The sequence below is a fragment of the Eublepharis macularius genome, chromosome 18 (genome assembly GCF_028583425.1).
Source record: "Eublepharis macularius isolate TG4126 chromosome 18, MPM_Emac_v1.0, whole genome shotgun sequence".
Lineage (NCBI taxonomy): Eukaryota > Metazoa > Chordata > Lepidosauria > Squamata > Eublepharidae > Eublepharis > Eublepharis macularius.
Genome location: NC_072807.1, coordinates 20,731,769 through 20,747,312, shown reverse-complemented (window position 1 = coordinate 20,747,312; position 15,544 = coordinate 20,731,769). Strand labels below are relative to the sequence as shown.

General features: G+C 41.6%; 1 protein-coding gene across 8 annotated transcripts in view; it reads right to left on the bottom strand.

The window, feature by feature from the left end:
- Positions 1-15,269, bottom strand: part of MEF2A (myocyte enhancer factor 2A) — a 92,742-nt gene extending 77,473 nt beyond the window's left edge. For 7 of the 8 annotated variants that reach the window (XM_055002337.1, XM_055002332.1, XM_055002334.1 and 4 more), the window contains exon 1: positions 14,861-15,269. The gene's annotated coding sequence lies outside the window, so the exon portion shown is untranslated. The remainder of the gene's footprint in view (positions 1-14,860) is intronic. The other variant, XM_055002331.1, reaches the window with a different exon arrangement.
- Positions 15,270-15,544: the final 275 nt, after the last annotated feature.

Below are 15,544 nucleotides of genomic sequence, written 5' to 3'. Positions count from 1 at the left end.
TGATAGTAGTTGCAATATTAGTATCTGTTGTTGAGGAAAACACATAGTGACAAAGAGAACAAAACGGCAAAGCTAAGTGGCATACGGATTCACACGGACCATTTGCAATTACTCCCCACACAGACCGCCCCCCCCCAGGGTCCCCGTCCCCCAGGATGGAAACCACTGGTGCAGAGCTCTACACATAGGCACAGAACATAAACTTAACACCTGCATTTCAGGCACTGTATTTTATGAGCAAACAAGCAGGATGCTATTGCAGTCATCCTTCCTGTGGGCTTCCTAGAGGCAGCTGGTCAGCCACTGTGTGAACAGGATGCTGGACTGGATGCACTTCTGGTCTGCTCCAGCATGGCTCTTATGTAAACACTACTACAACTGATGCCTTAACACCCTTTGGCCTTCTAAACAGCCCAACTCTTGTAATTCTCATCCAAAAGAAAAATGAGCCACTGCTACGGGACAGCAGGTTGGCAAGGCTTTCCTAATTCTTTTGCTATCTGCTTCCTTGAAGAGCTATAGCAGCTGAAGCATCGAGAATTAATGACTAGCTGCCAACAACTTAGATGTAGGCTACAGTGGCCTACTATTTCACCTGCATCAACAAGGAAAAAATGGGATGCAAGACCAAGTTTGACATCAAGGTATTCGATGCTATCTTTAAAGACAGGTGGCCCCTGGGCAATTTGCAATATCAGGCCATTCAGAGAAAAGAAAGGGTTGTTTTTTTTTAACTGACTAAAAACCCCACAAAACCCAGCTACCTGCAATTATGTGAGCAGCTGAGTCACAGTTAAAGGGGGGGGGGGAGGAACTGACCAGCTCAAACCACTGAGAATCCTGGAGCTCGGGGAGTGGTAATTTCCAAAGAGTTCCCTCCTCTAATTGACTCAGCCCCCAAACTTGGCTATAAACATTAGGAGAGCTAGTGTGATGCAATGCCTAGAGTGTCGGACCAGGATCTGGGAGATCCGGGTCAGAATTGCCACTCTGGCACAGAAGCTTGCTGGGTGATGTTTCGCCAGTCCAACATGTTCAGCGTAATCTTCCTCACAGGGCTATAGTGAGGATAAAATGGAGGAGAGGAGAGCAATGAAAGCTGCTTCGGTTCCCCACTGGGAAGAAAGCAGGGTATAAGTGCAGAAAATAATTTCTAGTGCTGCACATAGCATTGAATCCATGTACTATATTTTCAAAATTGAGATTCCTTTACTATCAGTTGCTCAGATTTAGAATAAGCTAAGTAGCATGGTTGCTAAAATTTTACATACTTGTCTTTCTGCCAGTCAATCGCTTCTTATTTGGTTCTGCAGGTCCAACCAGTTTTAAACACGGCTGCCTCAGGTTCTGTCATTTGAAACATAGATGACTTCTTCTGTATGTAGCTTCCAGGATGGATGACTAATGTCCTATATGTTGGAGCATCTTTAAGCTTCACCTTTTCAAAATGCAGCAATGTTATAGGCATGAAGGAAGCACGCCTAGATCCAAGACTTTCTCCTTCCTTTCATCAGCGACACAGAGCATGCTTTGTCCTCGAAATACTTTTTGTGATGCACCCATGTGAAAGAGAGAACTCAGGAGGTTTGAGATAGTACGTAAGAATTCCTAAGGTTGGTTGTTGTGGGTTTTCCGGGCTGTATTGCCGTGGTCTTTGCATTGTAGTTCCTGACGTTTCGCCAGCAGCTGTGGCTGGCATCTTCAGAGGTGTAGCACCAAAAGAACTACAATGCCAAGACCACGGCAATACAGCCCGGAAAACCCACAACAACCATCGTTCTCCGGCCGTGAAAGCCTTCGACAATACATCAATTCCTAAGGTTACCCAGCAAGCTTCCATGGCAGAGCGGGGATTCAAACCTGGGTCTCTCGCTTCCTACTCTGACACTCTAACCAATACACCCTTTTAGAAAAAAAAGAGAAAGGGGAGGAACAAAAAACAGAAACGCTCAGTGTTTGACACTATATAATTTAAAAAGTGAGATTCTTATACTTAAGGGCATCTTCTAGTTTTAAAACCTGCCACTTGAAAAACATGGTTAAGAAAACAGCAAAACATTTAATCAGATATTTGCTAGTCTTGCTTTAAAAAATTATTTCTACATACAGAAAGTCAAAGCTGTGCAGGGTGGGCTCTGAGTCCTCTTTTACTGGACTGCCTCTAATTTATTCTCTTCAAAGTACAAAGACTGAAACAGGAATTCACAACTTGAAACCACACAACAACATGTGGTGAGTAATGCACACAGGTGTCTTTCTAGCTGCCAAGTGTGCTTAAAGTCATAAGTGAAATTTGCACATAGCTCCTTTTTCTGAAAAGCATTAAGCAGCATGGAAGCTTCAATGCACCTTATTAAAAAGTTACTCAGACACGGAGTCTTACAGCCATTGTAATTAAAGATACATTTTGATAATATGTTTGATTCAAGTAGCTTAGATCTATCACAATGAGTTATGGACTAATCTTACATTCCCCTGTACCAGCCTAACTTGAGTGCAATCTGACACACCACTGCACTGTGCCAGTATTACAGTCTAGACAGCATATAAGCGGAATTGGGCTGTCAAAATGCAACTTTGGACCTGCAAAAGCTACAATAAAAAAGTGAAGAAATACTTCATCACCTCATTTGCAGGATTTATAACTAATTTGAAGATTCTTAAATCTTCAATCATCACTCGAAACCAAGAATTCTTAACTTGGCCCAACATACCTGAACACAACACTCAATGTCCTTGGACTTCTCCAAGACTATGTTTATAACCACCACCTCCAGTGATTATTTCCAGGATTTAGCTTGGCTGTACCCATTGCAGATCCATCTCACCTAGCCCCTTCCTTCTGGGTCCTTTTTCTACTCTCTGAACAAAGAATGATATTGTGTTACCATGCCACATGTAAGCCATACTGAATTAATGGCAGTGCTACTGGAAGATACAAGCAGTTTTCTTATTTTCAGCTTCCTGCTCCACACCTTCCTTCCATATGTGTGAATGCACACGCACGCGCGCACACAATACATTAGGTGCCTGGGATTTTTGTACCCTATTTCAACTATCCAAGAATTGCTTTATGCCAAAGGAATGTATAAAACGGAAAATCTTACAAAGATACAAGTCCGACTAATCTCCAGTTGTATAAAAATGTTCAATTACAGTAAGATTCAATCCACATTGCATGGCTGAATGTGCATGAAAAGATGATGCAAGAGATCCAAGTGGGAAAAATCAACGTAAAGCAGGAACCGTCACTCTGCCATGAGCACCAACATGGCAAAATGAAAGAGGAGAGTCTAACACTTCTCAAAGACTCCATTTACAGTTGCAGCCTCTGTTATCTAAATTACGAGTGAATACCTCGTATTTTTTCACAGTTACAGCAAACCCCTGTGGTATGTTGTCTCCACAGTACCTGAAGAAATGAGCTGTGACTCACGAAAGCTCATACCCTACCACAAATTTTGTTAGCCTTATAGGCGTTACTGGACTCTTGCTTTTTTCTACTGCTACAGACAGACTAACACAGCTACCCGTTTTGATCTATCTGCATTGCAAAAAGTTTGGGATATAAATAGTTAAAAATGGAATTTTGTTCCTAGAAACATCTGCAGCTGATGTCTGATTCAATTATCTGATGAATTCCTCTCACCTCCTTTGCTTGACGTACCTTAAAAGTTGAAATTTATTTTGTATCTCTAGAAATTTTGAATGCATCACTACAAGAGATGAATGGCACAAGAAGGAATATGTGAAGGGAGTCACAATGTTAGCAGGGAAGCCCAGTTTTAAAAGAGATCAGAAGGCTTTGTCAATTTCTCCTCTATACAGAGCCAGGGGCAAAGGAGAAATAAACAAACCCTCTTAGCAGCATCTCCCTGGCTCTGAATAGAGGGGAAATTGACAAAGCCTTCCGATCTCTTTTAAAACTCAGCTTCCCAGCTAACATAGCGACTCCCTTCACGTGCTCCTCCTCGTGTAATTTGTCTCTTGTAGCTTAGCTCAAAGTTAAAGGGAGCAGGGGGTTCATTACTATAATCCTCACCTTCACGGAGGGGGGATGATCACAGTGACAACTGAATCTGATCCCCTAAAAATCAGCTTTAAAAACTTGCAAGAAATTCCTTGTTAGCATGTAATGCATCACTGTGCGCATGGCACTGTGCACCATAAACTGACACACTGGCTTCAACTATCATCCCATGCTTCAATTACTCATAAGACCAATTACATACTGAGTTCAACCAATTTTATTATAGCATAAGCTTTCGAGAATCAAGTTCTCTTCATCAGATGCCTGATCAAAACCTAAACAAACCTGATCGTTTTGATCAGGCATCTGATGAAGAGAACTTGATTCTCGAAAGCTTATGCTATAATAAAATTGGTTAGTCTTAAAGGTGCTACTGGACTCTTTTTGATTTTGCTACTACAGACTAACATGGCTAACTCCTCAGGATACTGAGTTCAGACACTTTCCTACAATTTATATATAAGTACATGACATATATGTATAATGTCTACAAAGTAATAAAGGACAAAGCTGAGCAACAGTTGTTTAGGACTGGATGCGACTGAATTGAATTGAATCATGAGGAACAGTTAACAGTGAACGAATACCCTTTCAACTAACCCAAGTATCACAAAACGACGTGACTTTTGCCGCACAGCATTCAACTGACCCCCGGAATTCTCACCCACAGAAACCGGCCACCAATGTCATCAGTTAAAGAAGAAAGATTAAGTCAGCGAGAGATAGGTGAATACGTTTCTCTAGCCTAATGCTTTGGATTGCCTCCAGCACCTTGGTTTAGAAGATGGCAAAGAATGTATATCTGGCCAGCTGCCTAGACAGCTTTGTATTGCTTGGCCAAGTACAGCTGCCTAAATTTTCAAATGGGAGTGTCAGCACTATACTATGTTTCTTCCTTATGGGGGCTCAAATTTAAAAGAAAAGCACTTTGTGTGCTGGGGAAAGCATGCTTTAAACAAAAAGCAATCTTGATTTTACTTCTGTAAGTGAAGGTGTTGCTGTTTTGTGATTTGTTGGTAATGACTGAAGTATCATTACACCTGCCTGCATCACTTATCAATGTACAAAAATCCTTCTTAAGTGAGTTTACTGTTGTTTTTCATCCTAGGAGTCTATCACAGGTTAACAGATCTGTTAGGATTGGTAACAAAGTCTGCTACATCAGCTTATTATCACAAATTGCCGTTTTAGAAGTAGCAGATTGAGAATCTTGAGCACAAAACAGCAAAGTATTACTCTTCCTGATTGACACTCTTCTAGATAACATCTCGACACCTATACATCAGCTTGGCAAATAAGTCCACCACAACATTGCTAGCTACACAAGCCCGGGTGCACAAGTGTTCAAGTGAGAAAAGGGGCTTGTGTTCAAGTGAGAAAAGGGGCTTCGAAATCTTCTGTGGACCCAGTCACTACACAACACAAGCAACTAAGTGGTAGAGCTTAGCTAGCTTGTATACAGCCTATCAGTTTTTTTAATTCCACGTCTTCGTTGCAACAGCAAGTTATATGGATTCCCAGGAAGGTGAAAGTAATTGTTAGGAGGCAGCTATAAGATAACCACCTTCCAGCATTATATATCTTTAGAACGACCACTGCTTAAGCAGAAGTTTTCAGGATCCTAAAAACCTTTGCTCAGTATTTCAGTTTAGCATCTTTGAAGCAATCCTGATGCCGACTACCAGAACCTAGGCTTTTCCATATCTTGATCCCATTTATCTTTACAAGATAAGGGCAGGAGTTTGCCACCTTTAGGTATGCCGATACCCAGCTCCAGGGGTCCTCTCCACATTGACATGAATCTACCATAACACAAGAGCCACTTTCCCACAGTACAATCCCACCCCCACCCCCCATTGCAGGACTCTGAATGACTTCTGCCCATGGCTGCTTTATGCACCTTTTGAAGCACTATCAGATCTCACAGCCGGTTTCTCAGAATACTACACAGAACCAAGGTATGTTCAGAGGTAATACAAGTCTATGTACAGAGCATGCGGTAAATATTTACACAGATGTTTGAGTTCTGAAGGCTTTGCTTTCCAGCAAAAGTTTTTACGTTTTATGTATCTGAGCAGGGAGACCGCCCTATACAGCCACCAATTCTGAAGAACTCGGTACTGGAGAAGCAACTAACACTGCTGATCAATGGAAATTACTACATCCGCTCATTAGGGATAGGAGCAGGTTTTTCAATTACAGAAGGAAACCAGCAATTATGGATTTCTTTAACACAGGGACCCATATGTTAAGGGCAACTAAAAAAAAACCCTTTCACATTTAAGATCTTAAAAAGCACAACACCACCCTTCTGGTAGTGTAGGAGTTGAGACAAGCATACATATTTTGAAGTCCAGGAGAAGCAGGTGATAGGTTTCTAGACGTGCTCATGGGAACTGGTGACAAGCATGCAACCACATTACTGAGGAGCAACTGGAACTCCCAGAAGAGGATTCTGCTCAGAGAGCACATCTTTGAAACTTACACGGAAACTTACACATTTTACTGGATGTATTTCACAAATATTTATCTTTCAGCATTTTAGGCGTAGCAGTAATACTGCTCTGTGTAATCGCTATGGCATTTCAAGTGAGCGTAAAGTGGGGAGGGGGGACTAGAAGTGTTTTATGCTATTCATGATACCTCTTCCATTAATCTCTCAGCAATACAACAGGACCAGAAATGTCAAATCAGAACTGTAGATCTAGTTTTCAGCCATTGGGTCTATCAGAACTGCAAGTTACTATAGGCCAAACATGATACAGGTTGCTACAATTTCATCTCATGGTACCCGAAGAAGAAAGTCCACATTTCAGTGTTTCCTGTAAATGTTATCAGTGACATCTCTATCTGCGCTTTTAAAAAAAAGATGTAGTCCTATACAAAGACATTTTCATGAAAAATGAGACACCAAAAATAGTATAACATTTTGAGCTCCCATCATAAATAAACAAACAAAACTTTACAGTGTAAATCAGGTATCTCAAAACAGTCTTAATATTTAAAAACGGGAGGGGGCGGGGGGGGCAAGTACAAGTACTAACATATCCAAGAAGAAAAGAGATTAATAGTGAAATACTAGCAGTAGAATATGAGTCCAGTAGCACCGATAAAGACTAACAAAATTTGTAGTAGGATGTGAGCTTTCGTGAGCCACAGCTCACTTCTTCAGATACAGTGAAATCCCAAACAGAGTTACTCCAGTTTAAGCCCATTAAAATCAATGGGCTTAGTTACTCCAGTCTCACTTACTTAGTTTCCCACAGAAATCAATGGCCTTAGACTGGAGTAAGTTTGCTAAGGATTTCACTGTAATTCTCACACAGTACACTACATAGTTGGCATAAGAATAACACTGTCATGGTGCAGCATTTCTTTTCAACTCCTGCTATATTTTACTCATTTACTGCATACTATGCCAGATACAGTTCTAAATTAGACCATCATCCATGAGTAGTACGTTTCAGGAAGCGTTTTTTAAAGTAGATTCCCTAGAGAGGAAGTTATGTCTTATAACAAGTCAGTTACCATTCTTTACATTTTAAATACAGATGAGGAAGACAAAACCGGTAAAAACTAGAGTTTTACTGGCATGTCTTGTATATCACAAGTGAATTAAGTAACAGTTTATGCATGTGACAAGATATACCACCAACTGCACCGTAGTTTATTGAGAGATTAAAAGATGAGCTTTGCATAATACAGGAAAAGTGAAAAATACAGTTTTGACTTCAGACTCGCATATTCCATTATCCTATTAATCTCCAATGTAATTTCTCCTACACCAGTGTGAGGTGAGCTTTAATACACCTCATCAATATTACACAGCTCACCTCAAAAGCACGGTTGGCAGATAAGCACAGCAACTATTTTTTTTCCAAAGTAAGGAATCTGAGAGCGAATGAAGGCAGTGATGCAAGATGGGTAATTAGCTCTCAGCAATTCGCTGTTCGTCATGACGCTGATCCTCAGAGTGCTGAGTCCTGCCTCAAACCCTGGGCCCTCCTGCAAGAGTTGTCAAAGCCAAAAGGTCAGACAGCCAGAACTATGATGTCACAACACTGAAAGTCAGAGGAACTAAGCTTCCTCTGTTCGAGCATCAATTTGTTCCAAATAGCGCTGCCACTTATGAACAAATGATTCGTGTGGTTAAAATTGCAGCAAGGATGCTTCAAGCTGTCCTTCAGTAACAAGCACAAAGATGCATTAGTGATACATTTCTTCCACTCAAAACATTAGCTTTCTGGACCATCTCTTATTACCTCATACATGTTTTCTATGGAAGACAAACATGCTTAGGCCACTACAACAGAGATCCAGCAGGTCAAAACTGACTACTACAGTTTGACTATATTCATTTTTGTTACTAGAAAGTCACCTGGATAAGTACTGCCAATACCATATACAAATAATGTTAAAATAGGGAGAAACTGACATGACCAATATACAGCTCCTAAGGATAATGTCGGACAAGACATGTCCTAAAAGGAGACTTAGGTTTGCTTTAAAAAAATCTGAGTGATGTGAGCTAGTGAATATAAAAATGGAATTTCACTTGTGAACAAGGACGCTAATGAAAGGAACATTAATTTTGATCTAAGTCGCTACATTATGGCATCCAGAACATTCTATTAGGAACTTTAGGATTTGCGGGGAAGGAAAGAAGACTCCCCCATGAGATTTCATATTTTGACTACAGTATCATCAAGTTAACAAATCCTTGAAAAGCTGCTGAGGTCATAACATATGCAAGAAAGTATTTTTCAGAAATGTTTACAACCATGCTATGGTAAAAGCAATTCTTTATAGGTAAAAGGTTAGAAATAAGGATAAAATTTGGTCATTTAGTTAAAGCAGTTAGTTGACCTCAAAGATGATCAGCAATAGAGATGGGCACGAATCAGGGGAAAAAAACAAACTGCGTGGACCACAAACTTTCATGAACTTGCCCTGGTTCACAAACCAGTTTGTTTGGTTTGTGAAAACGTCACATTCAGGGCAGCAAATTGCCACTTCCAGGCCAGCAGAAGGTCAACAGGAAGTCCATCCCCTGTTGCTTAGGAAACTGATTGATTGGTGCCAGGCTGTCTGCAGTGACGAACCAAAAAACGAACCAAATGAATCAGCCTAAAGTTCATGGCGGTTCGTTAGAAATGGGCTCTGACGAACCACTGGTTCACGAACCATGAACCGGCCTGGTTTGTCACGAACTCTGGTTCATATCTAGGTCCGTGCCCATCTCTAATCAGCAAATATCTGTTCTCTAACATTTCCTGCTGGCTTCCCACCATCAGGTACCATCGGGTATATACCATAACAAAATTGTTGCAGTTTAACATGATTTATATAGCACCAGCGTGTGAGTTTGGGGTAATGATTTCAAAATTGAACTGTGGAATAATTTTAACACAGCCAAGTAGAAATTGGTATCTACAACACTGAGAAAGGATACAGGCAATCGCTCATGCGATTAAATACATACATTAGTTATGACGGCTCACCAACTCAAGATAAAGTTCCCTTGCTTCCTTCCTCGTACTGAACAAGTGGACAGATTAAGCTATGCACTGGTTTGCCCAAATGGCTAAAGATATGAAAATCTAATATAATTAATAGTAATGCACATACCAGTCTAAATCACATAACCACGAACACGGTAATGACTGCTATATAAATACAAGATACCACAAGCAAATCAAGTGTGAATTATTACTCTCGTCAGCATGCCTAACTGCACTTTTTTCTCAGATAATGGAAAATGGAAATTATTAAGCAACACAGTAATAAGGGTACGCATGTACTGCAGATGTAAACTGTTGTCTTAGCTCCAAACAGCTTCCTGTGTATGTGGGTCTTACATGGAAGTAATGGCTAAAGCAATTTTACAAGTCCTATTAAAGTGGTTTAAGCAAAATCATCTTCCAATTAATATCTTGTACAGTTTAGCCAACAACCAAAAATAAAGCTTCTTTGAAAGGAGAAAACCAATGAAAGCAACATTTACTAGCACTGCCCCAAGAGCAGGATCTCAAACACTGAGAAGTTAAAACCTGTTTTTGAACAGCCTAGATATAATGCACCAACCTAAAACAGAAAACATTACAGAGTGTAAGCAATCCCAATATTTATTTATTTCATTTATACCCCACCTTTCTCCCCAATAGGGCTTTGAAGCAGCTTACGTCCTTCTTCCCTCCATTTTATCCTCCCAACAACCATGTGACATAGGTTAGGCTGAGAAGTTGTGATTAGACCAATGTCATGCAGCGAGCTTCAGCGTCAGAGTGGGGATTCGAACCTGGGTCTCTCTGATCTTCCGACACTGTAACCACTACCCCACACTGGCTCATTCCACCTCACCTCTTTAATCTCCCTGTGCCACTTCTTCCCTTCCACACCATTTGCCTCTCTTCTCACATTAATTCACATCCAACACAAGCATCCCTGGCCTAACGGCAGCTCTGCATGAACTGCTCCTGCCGTTCCAATAATTCCACGCAGAATTTTTTGTAAAAAGAAGACAAAGAGACAAAATTGTTTTCACTTGCCCATGCCAGATGCATCCCAACTGAAGAAATTATTTTAGACTACTTTCACGATAAATGATCTCCGAGTACATTTTCTGAACTTGCTCCAAATCACACCTTACAAAGTATCTAAGCATCATAGTTATCCTCCCTTAATTCTGGCTCATCCTTCTGTGGACAAGATGCAACACAGTAAGTGTGTTTGAAAACATTAACTCCAGGTCCTCTAGATGCACTGTTATCTCTTAATCTTCCCCTAAGCCATGCCCTCAGATCATATTATTCCCCCTTCCCAGCATCTAATCTGAGGCTTCACATTATTTACAGCTCCAAATCCCAGTTAATCTTCCAATTACTGAAGTTCGGATTCTACCCATGTCTTCTTTTTTGAAAGCCTATAGCTATTCTAGAATGTTAGAAACACGTCAGGTGAACGACTTTGACTTGGTGTTAGTTTGCATATTACCAACTAGCCTGTGCAGCCATTCTACAGAAAGAGAAATCTTTCAGCTATCTCCTTGATAATGCAGGAAACAAGAATCATTCAGGTCATCACAGCCAATTAAAAAAATGCTGCCATTCCTTTACACTCTATATTAAAACTGGCTGTCATTACCGCAAGACCATTTGGGGTCCCACCCAAGAACCACAGGGGTGGGAAACAACACCTCCTCCCATGCCAGATTCTCTAAACTCTCAGGGGCTTCAGCCTCTCCCCTTCCCTTCCTTTAATTGACACTTAGCTGATCCCAAAATTCCTTCCCTTGTGGAGCACAATCCGTTTTCCTCCAGCTGTTCTTCACCCTTCCTCTTTGTGGCGAGGGAAGGTTAATTCATAAAGTCTTATTTCCTGCATACCTAAGGTGTTCTCCAAGTATTTATAGAAAGTTACCTTATTTGTGGGTGGCCCAGTTTTATTGCTTTCCTTATCCATACAGGGAGCTAGACAGTTTAATGTAGTGACCAGGCATACAAACAACCTTAAGAAATGTGGCAAACTACTTTTTAATAGACAGCTTGAAATTTCTTAAAGACTCTTTGCTCCTCTGGAATATTAATACTATAGCTACACACCTGTATTCTTACGTGTTTCCTGCAGCACACACTTTTCATGACAGATGGAGGAAGCTGTAGACTGGTTACTTAGATTTTTGGACCTAGCATACTATTTAAAAATGACATAATTGGTGTGGTATGACAGATATTGTTAGCAAGAAATATTCTTTTCCACAAATGGAAAATTTACTTCTCTTTTTATCTTGCCCTCGGTAAATGCTTTGCAAGCAAAGAATATGCAAAGTTTAAAATAAGAGAACAAAATCCATAACATGGACAATTCTTCTATCATGCTTTGGGCGGGGGGGGGGGGGGTAAGCAGTAAAAAAAAAAACACCACTGCGTAAATGGATATCAACATGTCATTAGTCTGTTTAGTTTGTCACATTAGATGCTTATTAAATACTTTGATTGCTGTACATCCCTTATCATGGCTCCTATATAAACATGAAAAGTGCATTGGAAAAGCCTCTGCATGAGCCAGAGGAGCTTGTTTCACATAGAGAAGGTAAAATTCTATTGCAATTTTTATTCCTGCCCTAGCCATAAAAATAAATGCTCAAAAACACAGGTTGCCTTCTGGAAGCATTACCTTTTTTACAAATCTGCAGACAGACACTACTGTGACCGAAGCATTCACAACAGTCTTTACATCGATGGTTGTTGTGGATTTTGTTACAAGTCTTTACATCTACTCCTTTCAAAGCAGGTATCTGCACTGATCTTACAGTATGTGCACAAATATTTCCGGCCAAAAACCTGCTTTGAATCCAGAAGCAAAAAACAGAAACACAAGAATAAAGATACTACCCACCCCCACATCTGCCAGTCCTCTCATCAGACCACCAATAATAATTTAAAAAATCAGCTACCACCCAGGCCTACCAAGATCTTAACCACATTAAAAAGTTGCCCCTACTCTCTCCCCAAGCCTAAATCCAACACATTGTATTTTCTGTGCCAATTTTATTGATACCATCCAATTTCTTAGTCTGAAACAATGAGGGTACATTGAATTCCCAAGAGCCTTCCAACAATGAAAATCTGGCCTCAAAACCGAGTCTCTGCACATTAAATACCACGCTTAGCACCCAAGAGTTCCCTCCCTCCACTACTGTTGAAAGGTGAGAGGGAGAAAGAACACAGCTTCTACAAGCTCTTGCTCCTGTATTTCCAATCTCCCCATACAGAATTAACTCCGTAGATGAGATGGAAGGAAGAGACCAGAAAGGATATCCCAGGACAACATGTGAGGGGAATGAGCAGTCGGAACAGGAACATGATTCTGTCAACAAAGCAGCCTACATCCTTCCTTCCTCTGTGCCCCCCTCCCACTCACTTGTTGCCCTCAAGAGCCGCCACTTGCTGAGGGGGGGAGCCAGAAAAATGTTCTAGACTCCTATTTCACACACACCTTCAAAAGAGAGAGACGTGGGGAGGGATAAGACATTGCAAAAAGTTCTTTTAGCACGTGGGCCCTGTTCTGAGAAACTGAACAGGATATACATTTTAAAAGGTTCCCTTCTATACCTGGAAACCAATATTCTGTGGGAGAAAGATCATATTTGGAGCAAAGGAGGGCAGAGTGCTTGAAAGAAAGCACCACAGACACTCACTGTCGAGTTTGTTTTCCTTTGTACCTCAAAATTCAGCTTCCCCTTCCAAAAACCTATCCCAAATTGTGAAAAATATCTCTTCCAAGATGATGCGTATAACAATTTTCTATAGGCATTTTCAACACAAATAAATGCATTATATATTCTAAATGTGCAGCAGTTGTAGCCTGCACAAGGAAAATAAAACAGGAGCCCTACAGCAACTTATAGACTAAGTGACTTTTAATAACTAAGAAAATGTTAGGTTAACCTTTAAGGTGCAACTGGATCACTTGTGTTATTTACTGTAGATGAAATATAAATATTACACAGACACCAACATTTTTTTTAACCTGCCAAGCACACCACACCACCACCAACTCCTCCTTGGGGTTGTGGGAGGGGGGGGGGGGAAGCAAAGCACAATCTTTGAAAGCACCACCAAATACAGCTCCTCCTTCAACTTTCCTCTTTAAACCCCGAAATCTCACCTTCCAAAAAGTTGATTCACCCCAACAAAAACAGTCCTGATGTTTGCTTGTTCAGACACACATTCCAGATTACGTGGTCAAATAACATCGTCTTCCTACATATATATGCGCAGAATTTTCAGCCTCTCTCTAGATCATGATATATCTTTTGTGTGTGTGTGCATACACACACAAACATAAAAGACCAACAAGGGGGTTGGACTAGACGGTCTGTATGGCCCCTTCCAACACTATGATTCTATGAACATGTATACTGGTTAGAGTATTATACTAGGATCTGACAAAGGGAGATTTGACTCCTGAAAAATTATACCCTGGAAATTTTGTTGGTCTTTAAAGTGCTAATAGGCTCAAATCTTCCTCTTCCACTGCAGACCAACACTGCTGTCCACCTGATACTACGATCTGGAAAACCCTGGTTCAAGCTCCCACTCTGCCACAGAAGCTCACTGGGTGACCTTCAGCCAGTCACACACACTCAGCCTAACCTACCTCACAGGGCTGTTGTGAAGATAACTGCAAGACTGTAAGCTACTCTGGGGGAGAAAAGTGGAGTACAAACAAAACAGGAAAAATAAACACATGGCTCCTTCTATACCATCCTGCTCAACAAGAGTATGTTTCCAAAGAGAACAGTAAGAAATTACATACATACACATATATGCATGAATACTCTCTCTGTATGTATACGTGTACACACATATTTACAAAGAGAAGGAAGGTATTCATCTGTACACTATGCACTTACTATTTCTATGATTTCATCATATTTGCTGTTACTTTGCAAGCCACCTCCAGCCAGTCTCTGGAGAGGCATCCTCTCAAGCTATAAAGTTTTTAAGAATCTCTAAATTAATAAGTGCATCTTGTGTACGTGGTGTATGCAAAATATATACACTATACAGGAACCCCCAAGTATTTTTTGTTATAACTGCTCAGCCAAACCACGTCCTCCTCCCAATTCCAACCATATGAGGGGGGGGGAGAAAAACCTAAGCCCCCTACTTAAGAGTTTCTCGCACTCTTCCACCCCCCCCCCCCAATATCTTCCTGACTTGAGCAGATTATTGGGGAGGAGATTATTGGGGAAGGGGTTGGGAAGAGCTATCAGCCACCTCCCCCCAGTCTTCCTCATCTCCCCCTCCCCGGGTCCTGACTCACCCGCCAGCCGCCTCCTTCCTTCCTTCCTCCCTCCCTCCGCTTTCTTCTTCTTCTTCTTCTTCCTCCACTGTCGCCTCCCCAACTGAGGCTGACACCGGCGAAGGGATATCCACAGGGCGCTATTTTTAGGCGACGCGACCAAGTACGGCCGGAACTACTTCCACATCCCAACACGCTTCTCCCTCAAGGTCTCCTCACTCACTCCGCTCTCGTATCCTTCCGCCAACTCCTCCTCCAAGGTTCCACTTCGGGTGTCGACGCCTCGCAACGAGAGCAGTGACAAAACGCCCCAAACAAAATTGCCTTCGCGTCCACTCGAGCTGCCTTTTTCCTCGTCCGAAAGGGTCACCGGCCACGGGACTATGTTGGCTTAACCCTAGGGGAGCGGCTGGTTTTCTTACGTTCTTTACTGCCGTCGGGTTCGATGCCGTGAGCTGATAGGGCGGCGGGGGCGGGAGCCACTGGAGGACGAGATCCAACCAGAGGCTAGAGATTGAAGGACGGAAAGACGTACTGACCAATCTGAGAAATGTTAGTGGGCGGTTACTTCTAACTTTGTTTGACAGAACGGCGGGCCGAATCAGAGCGCAGTACACAGGGAAATAAACGGCCAATCGAAGCTGTGAAAGCGCTCTGGCGCTGTTCCCGAACAGACCTTGACTGTGTAAAGGGCCGCACGCATGC